The following is an 18831-nucleotide window of genomic DNA, read 5'->3' on the forward strand; positions in this document are numbered from 1 at the left end:
CCCCTGGGGTGTGGACCGCTCGGTTACGAGTTCGCTCAGGTCCTGAGACCAACTAAAGAAGCTGGATGCTTTGTCAGTGACTCTTCGTACTTATAGCTGATTTTTGGCAACCCTCAGCCATTAACCGGCGGTTTGATCGAGCTTTACGCGACTACCTTTGAGTCGGGTAGCATGCGATTAGTTCCAAGTCCGCTTCAGCACTGTGACGGCTTAAGCCTAAAAGAGTTAAACCCTTTAGTGCTTCTTCTATTCATTATCGTAGAACTTCGGTCTATTCTTACGGGAATAGACCTACCCCGGGCGACGCGTGTTTAGCGTTGACTTTAGGGTTCCTTTGCGCTAACCCTCAGCCTTTCACGGGTTGATTAGCCGTTTACCGACTTCACCGTCTTGAATCCGGGCTAGCGATGCGATTGTCTAATCGTTCCGGCATGTAACGTTATTGTAAGAGAGTGAATACTCTGAGACTTCGTGTGCTATGTGATGGTTGCACAATACATTAGGCTTCGCCGATGTTACCCCGGCGGAATAGGCCTACCCGGGCAACGTCTCACTTAGACGCTTGACTTATCGCTTACGTAGGTTTCGGGGATGAGAATTACCCCAGAATCCGAACTCTGGTTCTTTTCACCATCCGCGTAAAAGACTTAAACCGGGCGAGGTGTTAGGCGTCGCATACCCTCTTTAGGATCAGGATGAAATTCCCCCATGCCGTGTAAGCAGGCGATTTGTCCCGCTGTCATAAAACCAACCACGCCGCATGTTGAATTATGCGGACGACATGTTCTTTTTCTAAACGGTTCAAGAAGTCTAACCGCACGGCAGCTGTGGTTAGGCGCAGACTTATCATCTACTTAGGTATTTAGGATAGGAATGACCCCCAGGCACTCCGAACCCTTGGCGTGCTTTTTGTACGGAAAAAGGACTAATACCGAGTGCGACGCGCTGTTACGCGCGTCTGGCTACCCTTTCTTAGATTAGGCATGAAATTCCCCCACTGGCGTCGTAAGCACTGATTTTTTGTGTTATTAATAAAACGGTGTGCCCGCATGTTTGAAGTACCGCGGCACGAGTGTTCTCTTTTAACGGTTTAAGACTACTACCGGACAAGCGGTGTAGGCGCAGACTACATTATCCTTACTTAGGTTTAGGATAGTAATACCCAGGAGTCGAACCCTGCGTGTCTTTTTGTACGGAAAAAGACTAAACCGGACGACCGCGTACGGCGTTGACTTATCCTATTAGGATCGGTGATAAAATTCCCAATGCTACCGTGAGGCCACGAGATTTTGGTCATTGAAAAGGTGTGTCTTTCTATTGGGGCAAAGACGAACCCGAAAATGGAGAGGAAAATTTATATTTCTTAATCTCCGCGAAAATGAAGAAGAAGAATTTTATATTCTATCTTCAACTGGAAGCTGAACTCGATTGGCTGCGATCGTCCACCCCCAGAATCCCGGAAGTGCAGACTGAAGGAGGGATCTCCACTCGGAGAATCGAAAACGATTTGAAGATACCCTACACCTGCGGAAGGTTTGATTACCCGAAACTAAAAGATGAATTTCTCGTTTATCGAGAGTGAATCAGCTTTTGACCCTAACTGTAGGAGGTTTGGGCGCCAAACAGAAGTTTGAGGTGACCGCCTAACGTTTAGGAGGGTTTTATCACGTCGTTTTTTGAAAAATGGACCTCTCGTTCATTGAGAAGAATCGAGAGGGGCGATTTGACTTCGTCCTAACTAGTAAGAAGGGTTGACCAATTGGCGAGATTTGGAGACGCATCCTAACTGTAGGAAGTGATTGATCGCCTCGATTTGAAGTTGGACCTCTCGTATCAATTGGACGATCGAGGATATTCTGGTTGGTGTCGCTAATTAAGGAAGGTTTGACCAATTGGAATTTGATGTCCAGACTCTAAAGAGAGGGTTGAGTGCACGACACGGTGAATTTATAATGGGAGTTCTTATTCATTACCATTGCTGCTGGTTTATGGGAACTTTCCCTTACATAAAATCGTCCACCCCAGTTTCCTCTGCGAACTGGTTTGCAGACATTATTATCAGTTACTAACCGGCGTTAGTCCCTTAAGCATATTTAGCTTAATATTCTCCGAACTTCCCGTCAGGAAATTGGGAAACAGTTTAATCACAGTATAACTATTGGAGTATCAGGAGTAGTTTAACCTTATTACGAGTCGCGAGGATTGAGAAACAGTTTATACTCGTTATACTCTTTGGGTTCTTATTTGGCTTAGCTTACGCTTATGACCCGGCTCTCAACCAAGGTACTGAATGCTATTCTGAGAGCAAAGGCCAATCCTTGGTGGAATTTTGAACCGCCCGTCTTTGGTACTTGCACAGTACTTTGGTCCGGTAGTAGTTGTCAGCTTCCTCCTGATTCGTGATGGTGTAGTTGATCTTGTTACCTTCAAGAGCGGATTCGAAGATGGCTGGACCGTTCTTCGTCCTTAAAAGGAATACTCTCTTTGGCAGTTTCGGACCGAAGTCTTTTGCTGCCTTCGGATTAGCTGTTGTGACGCTTGATTAGCACCACAGTCAGCTGCAGGTGTTTTTGCCCTTACCACGAGAGGCGAGATTTAAGTCCAGGGATTAGCCTCGGTTGGTATCTCGTCGCCCTTCTTCCGTTTCCCCCTTCGGAGGAAACGTGACGCTTGCGTCCTCGGACTTTCAGATCCTGCACGTTTGGACGTGCTGTGCATTGCCTTCCAACATCGTCCGCACGCGAAAGGTTTGTGTAGGCAGGTTGGAGGATGAATTATTGGTGATCGCGGTCCGGAGGCAATTCATCGCATTTGTTCCGGAACCTTTCTTAACGAAGGTGTGAGTCGACTAACTCCGCGTCCTATCTGCTCTTCACTCGAGCAATGCTCGATAGATTATCCGTGTCGTCGTCGAAGAAGTTGCGCGTAAGGAACATGGTCTCATATGTCCCAAGCTGTATTCATCGTACTTGGCTTGAGCCGGCGGATAATCAATCTGAACCGGCCGGTCTGCCGGGCGAATGAACGTGCGCCGCTCACGACGATTGACCGACCGATCCAGAGGTCGCATTAACGGAGATATATACAGCATTGCGATCTGAAATGATCAAATGCTGAGTGGGGGAACCTTCTCGGCCACTCGAACCCGGCGTAAGGCTTATATTAAACGCTTCTCACGCGCGGCATAGTGGCCTCGATTCCACTCTGTTGGGTTATGGACAGGGGAATGCTGTTTTCTTCGTCTCTTGAGCGTGAGCGAGATCAATATTGTTTGATTTTGCTGTCCGAATCTTTTGATCTTTCAAGTCTTCACTTGTATCCTCGTTGGCCATCCCTTTATCACCCCCTTGCATTTGACGGGAGGGTTATTGCATTGTGAGGCTCCATCTGCTATCCGTGTGCTTCTTCTTTCCTGAACGACATGATTACGCGTGACTTGGTTCACGCTTTGTTGGTTCGCGGTGAATGCCCTGGTTTGCTGCTATGCATCTCTCTTCATAGTCTTGGCATGTCCGATCTGCACTCCGCTAACCTGAAGCTTTTCTTTTTGTCTTAGCCAAAGCCGGTCTTCGAAGAGTTGCATTGGCCAATTTCTTTCCGCGCCTTATCATAAATGTATCCCTCTTTGCCCCCCCGGGCGGTTGTCCTTCGCTGGGACACTGTTACTTTGATCCGAGCTGCCGACTGCAGAGCAGGTAATCCGATTCTTCATCTTGCGAGGCAAGCTTGTCCGACCCTACATAAGTTCCTCTGTTGCGATGGCTGGACTGCCAGACGGAGTACCGCCGAGACTGCTTCAGAAGAAACGACTTGAGTTAACCTGTGTCGATGTCTCTTTGCTGGTCATGTGGGCGGCTGACCCTCGCGAATTCTCGTCTTTGAACCACCGTTTGTCTTTGCCCGCGAAACCCTATACTTGGTTTCGGCGTTTCGTGCGAGCCTTTCGAACACTGAAATTCTTGCGGGATTACTGTGAATGCAGCTGGATTGAGACCAGTTACCGCCCGAATGACTTGAAGAAGCGCGCATGAGTTTCTTGTTCTCGGGGACTCCTCTTTTGGTTCTGTTTCGTAGCCCCACGCACGGATTAGCTACAACTCGTCATTGTGACAGTCGGAAAGTAACTATGTGTGTGGCACGACTCTCAGGTATTAACATATCACTATCAGATGTATGTTTCTCTGAGGGTGAATTGCCTTCTTGGACTTTCAAGAGTCACGCCGCCTTGAGACATGACTTTCTTCGGGCTGAAATTCAGCGGCTTCTTGGACCTCAATTGCGCAAATTTGCGGCGCGCAGTTGGCTTGAGCTCTTGTCATGTTGGAGGTGCGTGACCCCCAGCGTGTTGATTCGTTCGGGTTTTCTTAGGGGCCCAAAGTTCTTGGATCGTAGTTTGCTTCGCTCATCGGGAATTGGGACCGAGGGCTCCAGCGGCTTTCTTCTTCGGGAGGATTTGATGATCTCCGAGTAGTAGCTATGGAATTCTCGGCGATTAGCTGCGGCTTGCCGGAGGTTGAATTTGGTTGGAGTGCAGTGATGCTTTTTGGTCTGAACCGGCGCCCTTCAGCTTCGGCTCCAAACTTTGCGGTGAATCGGTCCCCACGTGTAGGGTGGCGTTCTGCGACTTCTTTTTCTGAACTTCTACGGGCTTCTTCGGTTGAGCCGTGCCTGCGCTGATTTAGTGGCGCGGCCGTTTTGCGATGCGTTTTCAGCCGCTCTAAGATTCCGTTTGACACGACCCATTCCTTGTTGGCGGCCTTGAAGACGGCGGTTTTCTGTTGTGATGGCTGTTTGCTCTCGTGGTTCTTCATGACCGCGTCTGTACGGGGACTCTGTCGGTGGATCCATCGCTTTGGAATGTTTGGCAAGCTGTTGGCGTTGCCTTTGGCGGCTCTCTTGAGAGAGTCACCGCCTCCTTTCGGTGACGAAGGAATTGGGTTGAACAGCTTCATCTGGTTGTGAGATTCGGTGGAGCCTTCATTCTGACGACTTGGCGTCAATCGAGATCGAGGTCGTGGTTGTTTAGCTTCAATTCTTGGTGTACCAACTCACCTTTCTGTTTGGAAGAGAGACTTGGGACTTCTTGAATTGCGGGGGAGGTCGATTAGAACGAGGATGAAAGCGTCTCCTCGAATTGGTCTGATTCGAATCGTATTCGACGTCATCCACGCTGGGATAAAAGATCCGCCTGGCTTGCGACGCTCCAGATCTCGGGCAGCCGAGATCCGGTGGCTCCCACTTGGTTTCGCCAGATTGTTCGCGGGAAAATTCGTTGCTTTCCTTTGTTATTGAGTTCATTGTCAATCTTGAGTTACAATCTTTTGAGTTACAAAAGGTCCCGGTCTTTCTATAAGTCCGGTATACAAGAAATGCAAATAAATAAACAGAGATTACAAATTTTTCCTTATGTCGAAGACGTAATCCGCGAGGTCCTGTTTCGCGTGCTCGCTTGGTGGGTTCTTTTGCTGCGCCGGGGTTATTTGCCTGTGCGACCACGCGCGAGATCTAATCTCGATCTAGCAGTACGACGGGTATTATTTCACCAAGTGGAAAATAGCGGCCGGAGGTAATTGTTTCACCAACGTGGAAACAATCGTCCCAAGATCTCAGATCTAAAGACCAAGCTTAGGTCCGGAGTATGCCTGCCGTAGATCTGAATCTGATCTCTCGAACCGCCTTATTTGACGTTATGATCAGCTAGGCACCAGATCTGAGAGCGAGTCCCGACAGTCCCAAAAAATACAATAAAAGGATAAAAAAGGAAACAATTGTAACCAAAAACGTTCCAATCTTTTTTAAGTTCCAGTCTCCAATCCAGCAGGGCTTCGCCTCTCTCCAAATTTCCAACCTTTTGAAAATGACAGAACCCTCTAGCCTATTTATATCCTTCGTCACTGTGCCATGCCCGTGTGCAGTACCGTGGCCAAGTCAGGTGCGGCCACCTCAAGGTGGCTCGGCTCATGCCGAGCCACCAAGAGGTGGCTCGGCCGGCCACCTTGGTGGCTCGGCCACCGAGCCACCTCTTGGTGGCTCGGTGGTGGCCGAGCCACCTTGGTGGCCGCCGAGCCACCAAGGAGGTGGCTCGGCCTCCGAGCCACCATTTGGTGGCTCGGAGGTGGCCGAGCCACCCCAAGGTGGCTCGGCCACCGAGCCACCTAGGTGGCTCGGCCGAGCCACCACTTGGTGGCTCGGCCACCGAGCCACCTTGGTGGCTCGGTGAGCCGCCTCGGTGACTTGGTTTCCGAGCCTCTTTTCGGGTGTGTTGTTCCGTCGTTTTCCGCTCTTGGTTCTATCTGTGATTCAGTTCTGTGGTTGATTTATCCAGACTTGATTCGTTGACCTGATTTGGCAGTAAATCCGGATCCCGATTAGGCAGTAAATCCACTTCTGAGTCTGAGTCCGAAACTGATCTTGATTCGATCGTGATTCGTCCGAGTTTCCCCTTGGTTGGATGGCTCGTTGACTCTTCGAACACTTGGCTTGATCCCGCACGCGAATGGATGTATTCCGTTGCTTGCGTGCGATTCGTCGATCTCGTCGCCTCGTTGGTTTGTCGGTTCGTGCCGAGCTGAGCTAAGGGACCTATAAGCAATTTTATATGCCTACAATGGTAAGTAGCAAGTTGGGTAAAAAAATGATTTTGATGTAAAAACTAAAGATGAAGGACTATCTGAAAAAAAAGAGGGGGGAAAAAAATCTGAAAACCAAAAAATTGGAAAGCAATAAATTTACAAACGAAACCACCATTTCACCGCAGAAGTAGGGAGAGAGGATTAAAAGTGGCTAAATATCTACGCGAGTCATCCTAACATACATCGTTCACCTATGTCTTTCCAAATATTTTAATTTCTCGTATTAAAAAAAATTCATTTCCTATAAGTATGGGGTGTGTCAGCCTTTTCACCAAAATCCACCTAAACCTATAGGATTTTGGTTTCCATAAAAACCCCCTCTTTTTCAATTTTATAGATTATAGATTTCGAAATCTATAAAATTATTATGAATCACACTTAGAAGTATGATTCATAAAGAATTTTTTATTTATAGTTTTGACCTATCAGATCCTATTTCTATTCTTGTTCTATAAAAAGAGTGAAACAAACCCCAATTATTATCTATATATATTACTAAAAACTCTTATCATTGCACACACCACTTGGCAATTTCTTCTTTTTTTAAAATTTCTTTAAAAAAAATTAATGCTATGAGAAATTTCTTTTTTAAAATTTCTTAAAACAAATTAATGTTATGAGAAATGTGTCCAGCCTCTCTCACAAATTTGCCATTTGGCATTTTCCACAATATAACAATAACTATTTTCCATAAATGCTTTCAATTCCCTAAGAATTCAACTGACTCTTAGAATTCCTCTACAAATTCAAATTTTCTCAAATAGCGTGAAAAAGAAGAAAATTCCGGATTTCCTTTATTAAATAAGTAGTCAACTTTTCTGCTGTGCTTTGATCTTCGGATTTCCTTGAAGGGGCAGTTTGGTTCGTTTCCTAGATATAGGGAAATACAATTCCATGTAAAGAAATACAAGTTTTGAGTTTTCCAAACTTTTTCAAGAAATAGATTGTTTCGGTTTGGTTCGCATATAAAAAATGGTGAGAAATCAATGTATTTACTTTTCATGTGTTTGGTTCGCATGGAAAAAGGGAAAACTTTTGTTGGTTTGACATTTCCCGGAAAAGTGTTTATGGTCACTATGGTAAGATTACCCCCATAATATACAAATTTATTTGTGCTCATTATATGAGGTAATCTTAATCATATAAAAGTTTAAATTTAACATGAACAAAGCAGAGCATCAGAAAATCTGTTGAGTCCATCAACTTGAACAAATGGCCATGCTCATGGGGACTGTTTTGAACAAATAAGAATAGAACCTGCCGATAATGACAAAACCGGCATGGTCACAAACTGAACACAACTAGGCATGGTATAGCATCAACAATATATGCATAAAAACTGGCCGAGAACAAAAGCACAACACAACCGGTCTCCACAACACAACTAGGCTCCGCAACACAACACCAAAACTGGCCGAGAACAAAAGCACAACACAACCAAGCTCCACAACGCAACCAATCTCCACAACACAACCAGTGCAAACACATACATGAACTTTTAATGTATGAATTTTACTAAACAACATGAAGACACATGCTAACTGTTGTTCTCACACTCAGAGAAGTCTGTATACATACACATATATATCACAATATGAAAAAAGAAATTGGACAAATTGGATGCAATTTCTGATAAAAACAGGTTTATGAAAATCCTTGAAATATCACAATATGAACTTGCATATATTTCCATTTGTATTTAAGTCTCAAGTCATAGAAATCTACAAAAAAGGAAGCAAGAATCACCTGCAAATGGCTCTTCACTTCATCATTGGTGAGTCCATCAACCTTCATCAGCTCCCTGATCTGCTTCGGCGTCCTAACTGCAAATATTCATCAAGCCACACCAAAAACCATCAGATACAATAACAAACAACACTAACATCAAAACCAACAAAAATTATTTGCATCCATTAAAACTCACTGTGAGATACACCGAGCTGTTGCAGGGCATCAAGAACCTCTGATGGTATCAAAAACAACAAACAACACTAACATGTGCCCACAAAAAACTGAGCAGAAAAAATCCAGAAAAACAGCATATGCACACCAAACTGAACGCAAATAGATAGTAATGGTCACAAAGAATATGCACACCAACAACATCAAGAACCAACCAACAACATCAAGTAATCATGAGCTATTTACTGATTATGGATGAGGGCTCGGAATTTGATCGATATCATCATTGTTAGTCATCTAGTACAATATCAATAGATATTGCAGGTTGCTAATCTCAGATATTATGACAATCATCATAGTACAACATCAACCAATCAACCATCTAACCAGCCAACAACACCACCAGCCGACCAACATATAGAGGTAACATGTGCCCACAACCAAGCTCACAACCAGGCTCACAACCAACCAACCAACAAACAACACAACCAACCAACCAACAACATAGCCACGGGAGCTCGACGACGAGCACAAATAGTAACCAAAAAACAGCCACGGGAGCTTGATGATAAGTTATGGAATTAACAGAAAACTTGCATAGATCTTCTGTTGTGCAAGGAAAACCAGACCCATGCTAGCCTGGCCTGAAAACAAGCATATGGGCAGGTGTTGTTGCTTTTTCTGCGTAGGGAATAGGCAGTGCACTTATTTTGTATCTTCAAGAAGTTACAAGTAACTCATGAAGAAAGGATCAAGAAACTTTCATAACATCATTGTGGATGTTTCTTTAACCACTATATGTACAAGTTGTGATCTTCATATGCGTTTATTCACATTCAAAAACCTCTTTCCATCAAAATGGGTTGATTATGAAGAGAGAACAAATATAAAGAACTAAAAAACTGTATTCCTTTACAAAAAAGGACACGGAAGAACAAAAATAGAAGAAGACATAATGGAGCAACAAAGAAAAAAAAAGTCACATATCTCTATCTTTGGATGCAACCGACCACATAAATGCACAAGCTAATAAGCTCCACACTAAATTTGTGCATTCAATTAAAGAGTATTTTCTCAAGAACATAGGAAAAACAATTGCACAACGAATTGTAGACAAGTGACAAAGTAATTGAGAAGGAAAAATCATGAAGAAAAATGAGATTCTCAAACAGCTTAAAGTTGACAAAAAGAGAAAGAGAGTTTCCTGCTTATTTATTGTATCCTTAAGTCCATAGAATCCACAATTCATTTGGTAATGAAGATATGTTAGCCAATAAACTATACTCCTATATACAGAAATAAATCAGAAACATCAATTTGCCTAAGTGCATTTCACAGTAATTATTTGCATGAACCTTGCTATTCAATTAATTAGAAATTGAAAGTTTTGCAAGCTGCTCTAAGTGCTCCTACTCCTTCCATACCTTCTATAATCTCCAAACATCTCAAATTATTTGCTGGAAGCAGTAATTTCATTACTTATGCTTTGGCTGTGAAACTACAAGCAAAATCTACCAATGTATGGCCGAGGAAAATAGCTAAAAAGCTTAGTCTTTGCCAGAATAATGTCATTGTCTTTTCAATGATTCGTAGTCCATGACCACTATCATTTATTCACCCTGTTTCAATTAACTAAAATTTGTGCTAAATTTGGTGCTAATTCAAGCATAATCTCAAAAGTGATTAGTTAATTAATTACACAAAATGAGCTTGAAATTAATGGCTTTATCAGATTCACAGGGTTCAATCTACTAAAAAACACAAAATTGACAAACAATCTAGAGACTTCAAAACCCTAGAAGAACAAATAGATGATGGTATGAAAAGGTACGAACCATTCTGTCCTCGATCCCCTCAGGCCCACCGGCGGCCGAGCCGAGCCCAGCCTCGACATCTCCATCGCTTTGTACGCTTGGTTCTTCCCCATCCTATGTCGTTCAGGGCGAATGATTCAGGGATTGAGACTGGTACTTGGTTCAATTTTGATAAATATGAAAATCAAGCACGAAATCCAGGCGAAAGACGAAAATCAAGCACGAAACCCAGCCGCGGGAGATTTCTAGCGGGAGGAGAGGAAGGAGGTAACCCTAGCGTCACCAAAGAAATCAACGAGGGAGAAAAAATCCGAGTTGGCCAGCGGTTTCGTCGATTTCAATCGGTTGGGGAAGGAAATCGGGGAGAGAAAAAAAATCCTAGGTGGCGGAGTTTTCAGCGGCGATTTCCCTCTTCAACCATAGCGAACCAAAACAATGAAAAGAAATGAGTGGAAACAAAAAAATCCGACGTGGAGGGGGTGTCAGACGCAGAAACCCGTTTCCACCAGCCTTTTAAGCGAACCAAACAGAAAAGTAAACAGTCGTTCTTTAGGAACTCAACTTTCTCCTTTATTACTCACCTCCCAAGAAATCCTCTTCTCCAGTGCCTCATCTTCCCCACATAAACTAAAACTATCTATATCATCTCCCCTGCATTGAATCTTCCTCTTTTCAATCTCCTTCTTCCACACCATCTGCCTATACTACCTACTCCACTCTGCCGATGCGCTTTCCCCATCCTCATCTCCTAACACCCACTATTACCTGCTCCACTCTGTCGTTGCGCGTTCCACACTGCTTCTGCCTCAACCAGTCTTCGAAATGGTAGTTTATTCTTTGTGATTAATTCTAAGAATGTCTTAATAGTACTTAATTTGTAAAGTCTACTTCTCTTTCTCTGCTTTTTATTTAACTACGCAGTTATAAGGAACCTTAATAGTTCATGGCTATTCAATATTTATCAGTTGGTAATATATTTACACTGCATAATTATTATGATGCAAAATGTGTTTTATTTTCTTACAATTTATTGGTGGAATTTGATAAGTAATTCTATTAATATGCAGCAATAAACCATACATTTCCCAAAGGGGTTTCTTTAAGATATTTCCATTTTGACAATTCAGATCAAGATTAGAGCAGTTTTAGCAAACATTGAGTTGCATACTATGCCAACTATTGTATTCATTTATTTTCTACACATGCATTTTTGTCCTGTAATTGGTATATAGCATTTTCTATTATCATATCTTACTACGAAAAGTTGGCACTTCGACTCAAGAGGAGAACTTCTCCAAGTGTAAAGCTATCAAAATTCAAAATGAGACATTTGGACAAATTATTTCTGTTTCTACTGTTTCAATTATTTTATAAAATTTCTACTTTTACCTTTTGTTATATCATATCTCACTAAGTTTTACTTAAGCTATCCTTTTGTCAATTTAGCACAATATCCACCAGAGGACTCTATCTTTCAGTCTCCAATACTACGACTATTCAACTGATCTTGGTATTACTTGACAATTCTCCTGATTGTTTTTATTTCAATTGTAATTTAGTACATATTTATTATGCATGCTTTGTTTAACATTTGATGACTTTCTTTATATATAAGATTGAACTTTTTATTACTAATCTCAAACAAACTGTTGGGGTTACTATAAAAGTAGTAATGGAGGTAACTTCAAAATGTTATAGAGAATGAATTAATCTTTGAAAGTTATGATTGGTTGTGGACAAGAGTATTCTTAAATCAATGTATTACACATAATCGAATTGGAAAAATGGTAGTTCTGAAAAAGATTGTACCTTAACGTTGCATGTTACTTTTTCCCCCTTTCATACTGCTAATATAATGTGTCAGTTCAATAAAGAAGTTTGTGACAAGGTTCTGGTGCTAGCTAGATCAATAAGATATTTCCAGGCCTTCTACAAGAGAATGAGTGAGACTATTCAATATATTTCAGACTTTCAGTAGTCCTATCTTTCTAGATGGAGGCATTTCATTCATGGGTTTTCCTTTTATCTATCATTTATCGAATTCCTACTTTCTTCTTTGCAGTTCTTCAGCCATCCCACAGTTTGTGATCTTTTGACATAGGAAGATTAAAAGTTCTATCAAAACGCATGTGAATTAATATTAGATGTATGTGGTTTTGATGGGAATGTCAGCCCTTTTTGCATTTTCAGTATCTATAGCTTTATTGCCTCTTTTGAGTTTTTATAATTTGTAGGCCCACTGTGTTTCAATGAGATATCAGTGCTCTGGAATTTAGAGTCTTTTGATATGTTGATTCTCTGTGATTTAATTTAGTGTCATTTGATTTGTTGATTTCTTTGTGATTTGCTTTGACAGTAGCCTAATTGATTTCAATCGACGAGGATTTTTGCATCTGTTTCTTAAAGTGATGATATTTGTATTTGAATGTTAATGCTATTAGTAATTGTTTTAGTTGCTGACACAGATAAATTTGCTGATACAAATAAATTAAGTGTTCACTGCTGTGAACTTGAATCCAATGTTAGGAATGGTCGTGTGTACAATTATTAGATAGCTATCTTTTTCCTTTATTCAAGATCTAAACTTTCTTTGACAATAACCATGAAGAATTTTTTTTCCATAATTGAATTAGATTGTATCGAGTGAGACAGATATAGAAGATCCTCTTTCTTTCGTGTTTTCACATGGACAAGAGGTATATTCATAATTTTGTGTTGTTTGATAGTTAACATCTCACTTTTTGATAGAAAAGTTTTTTAATTAATTTTAAATAAGATTATCAAAAAGTATTGTAGGTTTAAATTTTGAGGTGACATTTAAAGATGACAGGTTCAACTACAATTAAAAAGTTGCAAATGTTATAAACTATTGATATTTAAATTCTTTAATTGGTTTATGAGAAATGAAAGATTAGAGACGAGTAAAAGGATTTCCGGGTATCTTGGACATCTAGATAAAGGAATATATTTGTTTGTAAGGAATTTTCTTGAGATGACTAAATATTATAAGCCTTCTATATATAAATGTTAGATTAATAGCTATTTGCCCACCATCGATCAGATAAGGTACTCACTATTAATAAAGCTACTAGAAGTAACATTCTCATTATATGATCGTAGCATCAGTATTGTAGCTATTTACTTATATAAGTACTTTCATCAACTCTAACTTGTATTGTATTGTAGCTATTATTGGATCTGAAGTCATTCTTAGTACTAGGATACAAGACTTCCCTTCTAAGTCATGTTTCCAACTTTTACACTTTAATATTCAGAATAATTTTCAATTTTCAACTTCGAGTGAAATTCCTATTTTCTTTGATATTGTTTGTAGCTTTATTGTTGTAAATATGCTGGTATGTCGCGGCCGTGAGGTTTGACATTGATTATTGAAAGGAATTAAGGTGTTCCCTTTATTATGCAATCTTAAAATGAAATGGTTGTGATCCATTACTCGCAACATAGTTATTGTGACAAGTCTTAGCTATTTTCAATTCTGTCGCATGTATAAAAGACCTATATTGTAATATAACTACATTTACAGATTTGATCTTTTTTTTTTGCAAGTTTCAAACAGTTCCTTGAACTTTAATTTCTTAAAGAGTTTGAGTACTTTCAAAGTGTGATGAAAATGTGTGTGTATGTGTTTCTCAAATTTATTTGGTCTTAGTGGAGAATGGGGCGATTGAGATAGAGAGCAGTGTTACTTTTTGGATTATATGACATTTTTGTGTTTAGAGATCAAAAATTGTAATTTGCATAGAGGAACTTTAGTAATGTCAATATTTTATTCATATGGTACTATTATTAGATAATTTACATTATCATTTAAATTATCAAATTTGTCACTATACATGTATTTATATTGATAAACAGATTGAATATGGCACCAAAACAGATTGAATATGGCATCAAAAGTGTGTGTGTGCATGTGAGTGTGTGTATATGCATTCCGTACTAAATTTTTTCCTTCATGCAACAACATTAAATTGCAATGCAGTTTGTGGGGTGATTACGCTATTCAAGTTTCGCACTATGTACAGAAAGCTAATTCAGGAATTATTATAAATGGTGATTCAACTTGCAAAGAGAAAACCATATAGAGGTAAATCAAATTAGATGTATACTAATTTATCAAAAGAGATATATTTTTATTTCGTAGATTATGCTTATATATTGACAAAATCATGAATTTAAAAACTTTATTTCTTAGGTAAAATTACTATTACAAATGCCTTATATGCGTCCAAGATATTAATCAATCCTGACATACTTGAAGTTGCTGATCTAAAAAAAGATACATGATGAATTATCTCATTCGTTGGTTATTTACAAGTAATTTGATATTATTTTTAATTAATTTAATTTTAGTATCATAAATCTGAGACTTGTGAAAGATTCTTCGTCTCAACGATTTAGTTAGATTCCAACTGAAAAAGCTTATTCCATCGAGGATGATTTTTTGTTATTAACTGAACGGAAGATACTTGATGAAATTCGAGGGGCACGAGAGGTAATTATTTTGAAGAAGTGACTTTATTGATATTGCACTGCTTATTTAAAATGTGAGATTAGTGGCAAACTAGATAACTAATCTGAAGACAATTGATAATTTTATACCAAATTATTGATAACTTTGTTTTCTTACTATTTAATAATACTCAGGTTTGCACATGTGTGACATTAGCAACTATAGAGAAAATTCAAACAAATTATAATTGGTTTTACAATTCCTGCAAAAAATATCAAAGGATGGTAAAGGCTGAAAATGGTAAATTTTGGTGTGAGAAATACAATAAAAACGCAATATTTGTTATCCCAAGGTACGTTAGGGAGTATGTATGTCAGTTTTTTCACAAGTTATATTTCATCATATGCTTCATGAATGGATGTCTGGATCTTCAACGTACACTTTAGATCACAGTTCTTATTGGTTTATTTAATTTTTGAGTTTCATCAGGTACAAGGTTCAGGTTTTAGTCATTGACCATACATGTACTGCATCATTTGTTTTGTTTGATTGTGAAGCTAAACAGTTTATTCACAAATCTGTAGTCGATTGAGGGAACGAATGACAAAAGTAAGCACTCTGATTCCTTTCTGTAAAAATTAAAAGTTTTAATTCAATAGCTTTACTTTGCTTTTTTATATTGTTAACGGGAAGGTGATGATGATTCATTTCCTCAAGAGTTAGATGTGTTGGTGAAAAAGAAACTTTTGTTCAAGATTCAAGTTTCAGAATTCAATCTCAATCAAAATTGGCCTGTATTTTCTGTCTCTAAAATGACTGATTATGAAAATCTGATAGCAGCTTTCAGCAACGACTTAGATTTGAACCAGGTACATTACATATTTCCTTCTTTTATAGAGCTACATATATATATTCATTGCATGTATCAATCTGCATATATATATATATATATATGAGGTTGAGTAATATATTAGTTTAGAACTAAACTTTATGCTGCATACTAATTACTTGGTATAACAAAATATTATAACATTAATCATATAGACATGAGACATTTTATCTATTTTGTTATGATAATAGGAAAATTATATTTTAATTTTTTTTACAATTTAATAGCAAGTCAAACATATATATAGCTTAGGTTGTATCATTTCTGACTACTTATATATTATTACTGTTTTATTTTGTATTCTTTTACTACATCAACGTTTGTATATTAAACAAATCCGTGCGATGCACGGACCTGAAACTAGTAATATCCAAATCCCATTTTCTCGGTTGGATTAATCTGCTGTCGCTTCCCTCCACACTTTCTCACTTTCAATCTTCTTTCGGAAATCCTTGTTCCCATTAGAGATTTATATATTTTCCCCATTTATTTATTTATCCTCTTAAAGTTTCTCTTTTGAGACCCTTTTGCACTTTCTCGTTCCACTAATAATCTTTTTATGGTGATTGGGTTTGATTAGATTAGGATCAACAAGGGGTGGAGATAATGGGGATTTCGCCTAGATTCCTAATGCGCTCTTCCTCAAAACACGTAAATCACAGAACTCACTAAATAAAAAGAGGGAGGGGAGAGAGAGAGAGACAGAGAGGAGAGAGTAACAGGGAATTCTTTGTACTTTCCCCGCTGTTGTTCCAGCGCACTCTTTGTCGTTGTTGAGGGAAAAGATAGTGAACCGAAGATCTGCAGTTTTAAGGCTGTATAGGATATTGATTATGAATTGGCGAATCCTTTGGGCAGTTGCTTTGGAGGATTCAGGAATGAACCCAGATGCAGAGAAAAAGGTAGCCCCTCTCAGATTTGCAAATTATTTTTGGCTGTTAATCAAATCGATTGGTTGTGTTTGGTTAGAATGAAATGGGTTGGCTGATTGTTGAGTTCCGCAGTTATGGAAATTTTTAGGTTGGGTTTGAATTGATTTATTTTTAATTTTTTTGGTTACTGGGATTGTTCATTTCTTGTGATCTATTGCCAGATTTAGAAACTAGGCATCATTTTGTGAGCAGGAACCAGGAACAGTTGATCTGGTTTGCTCTGAATTCCTCATATGAGCAATATTTCCTTTTTTAAAGGAAAATCAATTATCGTTCTATGTACATAGATTTTGCGCTGGTATTGCTTTTTCTTGTCTTCCGTTATGTTAATATTTTTTCAGTAAAGATGTTTTTTAGTACAAAATTATTTGTATGTGATGTATAACTACACATGTGTGGAGGTATAATACCCTTTTTGATATACCAGTTTATACCCATTGGAGCCATAGAGGTGTTACACTATTAGTTTCGTTAATTCATGCAATGAGTGTTCATACTCCATTCCTATCCTATATAAAGGCGGTTTCATAGACTATTATTCATGGATTCAAAAGGTTGTTGTGGTGGTTGAATAAAACTAACACATAATATGAGTATCTATATCTTGAGTTGGCCTAATATACAAACTATACAAGCGGATTTCGTGCAGCATGTCAGTTTAAGCAAAATGTTGGATTTGTTCAGGCTTCCTTTTGAGCTAAGCGGTTGACCCTAACATATAAATTACATTGCAAAGGTGGGTCTGTTTGATTAATCAACGTCATAGTCAATGACACGAGATTTTTTTTGGGGCGGGGGGGGGGGGATGAAAGTACACACAAGAAAGAAAGCATATTTATTTTGAGTTGGCAGTTAACTAACCAATCTAAACACTATTTAAGTATGACCGTCTTTGGGAATTTGCTTGATTTCTGGCTCAAGCTTTCTTGTTTTCCGGATTGATGATCTAAATTGACAATAACGTTACGTTACATGTTCTGAACTCACAAAATCGTATATACTTGATTATTTCTGAAACAATTTGAGCAAATCTTCCCATTCAAATGAAATAGGGTATCAAATGAAAGAACCCATTAAAATGATCTACATTATTAATAGTGCTTAAAACTGAAATCACTTCAAAAATCTTTTACCCTACATGGAATAATGGATGATCTAAAGAGCCGTTTGTCATAATGTTTGAGACCTATTAAAAAAATTGATTTGTAAATATGAATGTTAAATGTGAACGTTTAGATTTAACTATTTTTTGCCGAAAAAGTGTAGAATTGAATGGAAGTTTCAATTCAACCTCTGTTTTGACTGCTTCGATGCACTATTTTTTAAAATGTTTATATTTGCAGACACTTTTAGATTAATGTAGACTCAACTTTAATTGGTGGATCATAAAATGGATTTCATTGAATTTCTTGTGTTAGAATTTTACTTAAAAGAATTCTTACCAAAGGCCCAATTCTCTCTCTTTATATTTCGTTATACTTGTGCCAGTTCGTTCTCTTTATATCAACCATTTTCAGTTTTTGACATCTAAGTCAATTAATTACTGAATATGATTCTTGTGGGCTGTAGCCTTCAGAGAAGTAGACTTCTTCAGCAGAATATGGAGAGGGAAGCAGGTATAAATAGAAGAAGTGATAGCAAAGGGAGCTATGGTGTTGTATCTCTTGCCATGATACACATGCTGGAGAGAAGGTCGCACCAGAAAAATAATGATAATCTCGGAACATTTTTCTGATGCTACAAACCGCATTCTTCGCGAGATTAAGCTTCTTAGGATCTTGCGCGGCCATCCTGACATTGTGGAATAAAACATATTCTATGCGCCTTCTAGACGGTGAATTCAAGAAGAGTGTTGTTTTGAGCTTATGGATCTGACCCTACATCCAAGTGTAATTAAAGCAAATATTGATCTAACTCCCAGAACACTACCAGTCTTCCTTTATCAAGTTGCTTTCGAGGTCTGAAGTACATAACTACAGGGATACTCCCTTTGCATAGTGGATTAAGAGAGTACTCAACATTCGTATACTTTCCTTCCTGTCATGTTTTCTTTCCAAAGGTTTATGCATGCAGTCATCGCTTCTGTACATCAGTTAGATAATCCTATATTAGAAATACGCATTGTGGCACCTTTGTGACAAAATTCTTTTGATGCTTGCCTTTTGAGTTATTGGGTAGCGTTTTCTGGAAT

The 18831-nt window shown here is 39.1% G+C and overlaps 1 long non-coding RNA gene across 1 annotated transcript; it reads right to left on the reverse strand.

Annotated features, from left to right (window-relative positions):
• LOC109831523 lies at positions 8092–10841 on the reverse strand. Its single transcript, XR_002244442.1, has 2 exons — positions 10370–10841; positions 8092–8455 (listed from the first exon to the last, which is right to left on the reverse strand). It is a non-coding gene; the product is annotated as an uncharacterized LOC109831523 (long non-coding RNA).

The sequence above is a fragment of the Asparagus officinalis genome, chromosome 2 (genome assembly GCF_001876935.1).
Source record: "Asparagus officinalis chromosome 2, Aspof.V1, whole genome shotgun sequence".
Lineage (NCBI taxonomy): Eukaryota > Viridiplantae > Streptophyta > Magnoliopsida > Asparagales > Asparagaceae > Asparagus > Asparagus officinalis.